This window comes from Mustela nivalis (assembly GCF_964662115.1).
Source record: "Mustela nivalis genome assembly, chromosome: 1".
NCBI lineage: Eukaryota > Metazoa > Chordata > Mammalia > Carnivora > Mustelidae > Mustela > Mustela nivalis.
In genome coordinates this window covers 149,296,759-149,304,012 of record NC_139020.1, presented here as the reverse complement: position 1 = coordinate 149,304,012, position 7,254 = coordinate 149,296,759, and positions in this window count along the sequence as shown.

Genomic DNA, 7,254 nt, shown 5'->3' with positions numbered 1-7,254 from the left:
CCATGCTCTTATGTGTCTACACCATGTACAGGTACTTACTTGATGATACCTTAACGGTAACCAACAGTAGCCTCATCAAGATCAAATGCATGGCTTAGAGTTTTCATATTCCTGATGCTCAGGATGATGGGGTAACTGGCTTTGAGCCCTGAACATGGCCCTAGGCCCAAGAGTCCCTAGCCTTCTTCCTTTGCTAAATGGCCTTTCAGCTGGGGCAGCCATTGTAGACATTGAATGTATGATTACAATGGTAATACAACTGGTATTTTCCTACCAGAATTAATGATGGGTACATCTATGCCAAGATACCTTTGTGAATATTAATGATTTGAACAATCCAGTCCTGAGTTTGTGGACACTACATTTCATGTTCGTTGAACCTCAGCTGCTTTAGACTAGTGATTCACCCCACCCCAGTTCATAACCATGATTAGCATCTGAAATCTGAATCAGGCCATTTCAGTTGATTCCATTTGGTGAGTTAGATTTAGCTCACAGACTGTAAAAGAAACCATTCTGTCTTCACTCTCAATTTCTGGCCTTTCCCTTGGCTCTGAGCTCAAATGAATACTCCACTAAACCACAAGTTTACTATTTAAGAAGTTTTGGGATTATCATAAATAAACCACAGCCATCCAGAGTGCAGACTGAGATCTACTAATTAGCATCAGGTTCAGGCAAAGGGCCCCTGTTGGGAGGACCCGAGTGCTGACTGGGGACCAGAGTTTAGTCATGTCCGGTGAGTCAAGCCCCCAAGCATTGTAAAGGAGTGTATTAAGTGTTGTTAAAGGAGGGTTCAGCTCTTGCCAGCTGTTTTGTTCCTTTAACCACTACCCACGTGCCCAATCCACCTCCACTCCACAGAGCAGAAGAGATGGCTGGATAAGGACAAGCAAAACCTCAGGCTGGCCATTCCAGGAGTGGCTTGAGAGAGAGAGAGAGAGAGAGAGACTGAGAAGAGAAAGAGAGGGTGGGTGGTGGGCACCTGCCTAACTCATCCAACTTCTCCTCTTTAACCTTTCAATTGTTTTCTGAGAACTAGATGGTTCCTTCTCTTTCAAAATTATTCTTTGAGGGACGCCTGGGTGGCTCAGTTGGTTAAGCAGCTGCCTTCGGCTCAGGTCATGATCCCAGCATCCTGGGATCGAGTCCCACATGGGGCTCCTTGCTCAGCGGGGAGCCTGCTTCTCCCTCTGCCTCTGCCTGCCATTCTGTCTGCCTGTGCTTGCTCTCTCCCCATCTCTCTCTCTGATAAATAAATAAAAAAATCTTAAAAAAAATTATTCTTTGAGAACAAAGGGTTTTCAACATCTTAAGAAGTAGGATGACTGAAATTTAGAGTCTTACTTCTGAACTTTTGAATCTTGAAAGCCACTCATTTGATTACTTGTATATTTTAAACAAGCGTTCATTGAGTAGCTACCATGTGCAAAGCACTGGGGATATAATGGTGAACACTTTCAGTCTCCATCTTGGAGGCGCTTGTCATCTTGAACCTTAAACAGAACTTAGGGACTTTGACAGGATTGTTCTTTTTTTAACTTGATTTCTTGTTTTTGTTGTTTGAAGGTAGAAGTGTTGGAAGTGTTGGAAGAGCCATGTCACATGGCCCATGATGTGTTATGGGAACACAAAGGAGACCACCAAATCCACATTGGGGAGGGGGTAAATAAGACGCTATGACGTTGCAGCTAAGACCCGAGAGACACAGAAGTCAACAATGTGGATAGGAAATAGATGCTCAGTTTGCCTTTCCATCACTGTGATTTGTAACTTTGGGGTTATCAGAAAAAGGATAGGTCTTTCCTAAAGGTTGGCTGAATGCACTACCTGAGTATGACCAACCTCTCACCAAAGGCTGGCTCAGAGTGGTCATCAAAACTCAAAGAAAACCAAGTTTATTTTTCAGTTAGGAGTAGATCACCATGTATACCACAGTGCCCATGACTTTGGGACCAAAATTCAAGAAACACTGAGAATATTTCCTGATTTTCTTTTTTTGACTTAGCAAATTAGAGGCTAGAGGAGAAAGAAAGGAAGAGTTACTAGCTCTAAGTAACTAGAGTTACTAGTGCTCAGGATCTCATGTATTATCATTGCTAGTTTTAAAAACAATACTCTGTTGTCTGTGTAATATAATTACTTACAATCCCCCCTGCTTAAAACAAATTGGAGTAATGTCTTCTAGGAAGAGGCAAGAATGTCATGGTGGTGACACCATGAATTTGTTGTGAGGGCTTGGGGGTTGAGGGAGCATTGGAAATGGTGTACATGTCACTGATGTTTTGGTCCTTGATTGAGAGTTATGGAGGGGATGGCTCACAGCCTGGTGGAAGAGGATGGACAAGTCATTGCAAGTCAATAGAAAGAGCAAGGTACTCTTGGCAACATGCATGAACAGAGTACAGAACCAATGTCGGTGTTCCACACGTGGACAAGAACATGGAAAGTGTGCTTGGCAGGATTAGTGTCTCTAAAGTGCCCCTAACATCCCATGCTTTCAAGTACAGTCACATGACACTGTTTTGTATCCTAGCTTTGTGATTATAGCATTTATTTAGCTTTTATGAAAATAACACCATGAAAGAAGGAAACAGAATTTAGGGACTTTGACAGGATTGTTCTTTTTTAACTTGCTTTCTTGTTTTTGTTGCTTTTAGCGTCTACAATGCAGGAAAACCCAATTAGAATAGTAATATTTTTTAAAAATTCATACAAAATGTTCAACCATACATAAAAGTGAAGGACAAAATACAATGAACCCCTGATTTGTCTTCTCTATAACATCCCCCATCATACACAACACAATTTTTATTTGGCTTTGCTCAAATAATTAAAAACAAATTCTAGGCATCATTTCATTTCATCCCCAAATATTACAGTACATATCTCTATCACAGAATAACTTTAAAAAACATAACCACAGTACCATTTTCATGCAGTGCAATACCCAGAACATAGCAAATTTTCCTAAATAGCTCCAATAATATTTTTATAGCTGTTTCATTCAAATCAGGATCCAAATAAGATCTACACAGTGGGTGCCTGGGTGGCTCAGTTGGTTAAGCAACTGCCTTCTGCTCAGGTCATGATCCCAGAATCCTGGGATTGAGTCCCTCATCAGGCTCCCAGCTCCACAGAGAGTCTGCTTCTCCCTCTGACCTTCTCCCCTCTCATGCTCTCTCTTACTGTCTCTCTCTCAAATAAATAAAATCTTAAAAAAAAAAAAGATCTACACATCATGTTTAATTGAAAGAACTCTTAAGTTTCTTTCACTCTGCAAAATATTCTCCCCTCCCTGTTTTTATACCATTTACTTGAGGAAGGGGAGAAATGAGTCATTGTCCTGTATGATATCCTGCATTCTGGATTTGGCTGATTGCTTCCTCCTAGTGTCATTCAACTTGTTCTTGTATTTATTGTAAGCTGGATTAAATTCTTATTAAAATATTTTTTTGGCTAGTAAACTTCACAGATGCCTTGTGTTTTCTGATGTATTATATCATGAGGTGCATGGTGTATGACTGTCCTACTTTAAGAAATGGAAAAACTCATCAGTGGGTTTTGGCGTTACAACATGGTCCATCCAAAGGTTCCCTGTCAACCTTTCATGTAATAGTTATTGATGGTGTTTGCCTGAATTCTTTATTTCATTAGGTGTTCCAGTGTTGTAGTTTTCCAACTCTAGCATTACTCCTGTCTTTATTAGCTGGAGTTCTTCTACAAAGAACTCCTCATCTCTTTGGTTGCTCTGAGATACAGTTCATACTAGAAAGGCAGGAGAAATGCTTGGTTGTCTCCCTTTACCCACCCTAAACTCAACTTAATCAACTGGAGGCATTGTTTTCCAATGCTCAAACTGTCTCCTCCTTGGACAGTGAAGTCTTCTCAAGTCACCTCTGGGTCATCTTGAACTGACTCTAACAGGACTTGATAACTTGATAACAAGTGTATACAGATTATTTACCGATTTTTAAATAGATTTTATTTGAGAGAGAGTATGAGTGTGCATGCATGAGCAGGGGAGAGGCAGAGGGAGAGAGAAAAGCAGATTCCTCACTGAGCAGAGTTTGACACAGGGCTCCATCCCAGGACCTCGGGATCATGACCTGAACTGAAGGCAAAGGCCTAACTGACTGAGCCACCCAGGCGCCTCTCTACAGCTTCTTTTTGATGAATTCACTAGACTTGGGAAATCTTTATACTCCCATCCCCACTATCTTTTTTTTTTTTTTTTTTTTTTTTTGCCTATCCATGACAAGTAATAGTTTATACTAGCTGTATCAGTCAGGAAGGCTTTCAGCTAATAAGTAAGCATAATGAAAAAATAGAATTTTCAATTTTTTCACAGAACACAAAGTCTGGAGCAGGCAGCTGTTAGCATTTGTTCAGCAGCTCATGAGGTCCAGAGCCAACACTGCTGTGATTCTCTTGGCCTCTCCTTCCTGGTTGCAAAATGGCAGCTCCTATTCCAGGCATCATGCCCAATTGGGGCAGGAAGAAATGGGAAGGCCAGAGCCAGCTGCAGCTGTCTCTTTGTATCAGAAAAGCAAAAGCTTTCCGCAAACCACCCCCCTCCCAACTCAGCTGAATTCTACCCAGATCTTATTGGCCGGAAGGGATTAAATGGACACCCCTACTTGTAAGGGAGACCAGGAAAGTGAGAGCTTTGTTTTGCTGGGTTCCATAGTCCAAGCAGGCAAGGGAGTGGGGTCTGGAAGTGAATATAGGGCTACTAGTTCTGGGCTACTAGTTCTAGTACTAGTCTTGAGTCCTGAATCAACATTTTATACTCTATTTTAAATTTTTTATTATTTTTTAAAATTAGAATATTTTATTTGAGAGAGCACGTGCATGCGTGTGCGCACATGTGTGTGTGTGTGTGTGTGTGTGTGTGTGTGAGTCTGTGTGTGTGTGTGTGAAGTGGAAAGGGGCAAAAAGAAAGACTCTTCAAGTGGACTCTGTGCTGAGCAGGGAGCCCATCCTGAGGGGAGGGAGGTGATCTCAGGATCCATGAGATCATGACCTAAGCCAAAATCAAAAGTCGGATGCTTAACTGACTGAGCTACTCAGATGTGCCTATTTTAAATTTTTTACATAATGTCTAATATTCCTTCATCTTGAAGCTGGGAGGGACAGTTGAAAAGAATTATGAGCTGGAAATGAATAAAGCTTCATTTGTAGGACTGCTCTAAGGAAATGAGTATCAGCTGTTTTGACATCCGTGCCCTGATGGCTCAGCTCAACTCTGTTCAGTTATCAGATGCCAACTCCAGGGGCAGGATCTGCGCAGCCAAGTTCCCGTCTCCTGTCTGCCCGGGGACAGAGCAGTCTCGCCTTCATCAAGAGAGACACCTCATCTGAGCTGTAGTGATCCACGTGACGCCAGAATACTCTTGAGGCTACAGATTCACAGAAGCCACTCAACCTTTGCTCTGTTCTGGCCAAGAGAAGGGCTAACCTGCAGCCAGCACTCCCCTGACACTGGAGCACTGAGCTTATTCTGCACTGACCGATAGGCAGCCACTGCCTGGAGCCTCACTGTCCTGTTGGCTTGGCCATCCTGGCTCCTCTCTGAGGAATCCACCACCTTGCCTATGACCTCCTTACAATCCAGCAACTGAAAGCCAAGGCCGGGCCTGGCAGGGGCCCTAGGACCCTATTCCCACCAGTACCAGGGCTGTCCATTCCATGTCTGTACATTTAGAGGTAATTTAAAAATCTTTTTACTATCTTCCATGAGAAAGAACACTGTTACTATTCCTACTGGTCATTTTTCTGGACTGTCCATGGCTGAAAGGCAAATGAGAACCAACTCAAGGAACGGAAGTGGGTAATTCCATCACTGACAATCTTGATTTCCTTGAGGCGAATGTCTCATATTAGAGAACCTGAGTTGTTCTGATACTAATTTTACTTTTCTTTTAATATTCATGCTGCAAGCAAAAGAAGCCAGACACAATAGAACACACTCTATATGATTCCATTAGAAGAGGAAAGACTATAAGAAGTCACAAGTGGTTACCCTTGGGGGTAAGCATGGGTAAGGAAGGGGAACAAGAAGGTCTCTGGGGTGCTGGTTTTATTCTTTTTCATGATCTGGGTATTGAAACTGCTGGTCATTAACCCAGTATCTATCTTCTCCCTTCTCCTTTCTATCAGAATCTGGTCTCCTTGTGGGGGTGAACGTGGCAGCTGAGGAGCTGAAAACCACATTTCCCAGCCTCCTTTAGAACTAAGGCTGGTCATATGATACACTTAGGGCCAATGAGATGCATGTGAAAATCCATGGGACTTCCAGGGAATCTTCTTCAGGCAGAGAGTCTCAGAACTCCTCCCTGAGTGCACCGAAGTGTATACCGCCGTCAGCCTCAGTCATCTCAAATGTCCATTCATGCACTGTTATATAAAATTCCCCCGTGTCACCATGTTCTGTGGTTTGGTTCACTTATTCAACGAATCCTGATTGAGCACTTGGGCTCAATAAGTTGGGCATGAGCTGATCAGGTGTTACAGATTCAGATGTCCCAGGGCCAGGCCTATAATTAGAGATGTAGGCCTGGGCTGACGGACCAGAGCAGATGAAGGAGGACCTAGGCCCTGGCTAATAAAGAGTTGGGGGAGGGGCGCCTGGGTGGCTCAGTGGGTTAAGCCGCTGCCTTCGGCTCAGGTCATGATCTCAGGGTCCTGGGATCGAGTCCCGCATCGGGCTCTCTGCTTAGCAGGAAGCCTGTTTCCTCCTCCTCTCTCTCTCTGCCTCTCTGCCTACTTGTGATCTCTCTCCGTCAAATAAATAAATAAATAAATAAAATCTTTAAAAAAAAAAAAAGAGTTGGGGGAGAGCCATTGTTTAACAGCTAGTTTGACATATGAAAAACTAAAATCTCAAGTTGTCATATCTTCCCATTTTCAAGAGGCCCAGAAATCTTGATTTTACTTTTTAAAATTAACTCTGCCATGAGGCTGGACTTCTAGCCATTGCAGAGTAAAATCAGACAAACTTGGTATATTAGTTTTCTGTTGCTATGTAACAGATTATCACAAACTTAACAGCCCCATCAACCTATTTGTTAACTCACAGTTCTTGTAGGACAGAAGTACAGGCAGACTCAACAGGGCTCAAATCAAGGTATTAGCTGTACGGGTTCTTAACTAGAGGTTTTGGAAAAGAATTCATTTCCAAGCTCATTGAGGCTGAAGTCCTCACATTATACCACATGAACATATATAAGGAAATCAAATCCAGCAGCATGT